We start from the raw sequence: 466 nt of genomic DNA on the forward strand, positions 1-466 counted from the left end.
GGTGGGGGTGGGGGGAGGGGTTCTCCCTTCTTTCCTCCATCTCTTTCCTTTTCATCCTCCCTTCCTTCCCTTTCTCTCCTCCTTTCCCTTCCTTTCTCCATCTCCCTCCCTCCCTCCTCCTTCTCCCTTCCCCCCTTCCCCTCTCCCTTCTCTCTCCCTTTCCCCCTCCTTCTGCCTTCCCCCTTTCCCCCTCCCTTCCCCCTCCCTCCTTCTCCCTTCCCCCCCTTTCCCCTCTCCCCCTTTCTCCCCTCACGGCCTTGCCCGGGGTCGCCATGTCATGTCATGTCATGTCATCGCCAATCATCTATTAACTTTGATCTTCAGGAAACTCATTAACTCGGGTGCAGGTGTTAATGAGGGTAAGGTGTTAATGATTAGGTTATAATTACTGCTGTGTTGCTGCTGCGAGTTTGGCTTGGCGAGTTTGGGTGAGGGAGCGGTGGGGGGGGGGGGCGGTAACGAGGGA

The sequence above is a fragment of the Penaeus monodon genome, chromosome 29 (genome assembly GCF_015228065.2).
Source record: "Penaeus monodon isolate SGIC_2016 chromosome 29, NSTDA_Pmon_1, whole genome shotgun sequence".
NCBI lineage: Eukaryota > Metazoa > Arthropoda > Malacostraca > Decapoda > Penaeidae > Penaeus > Penaeus monodon.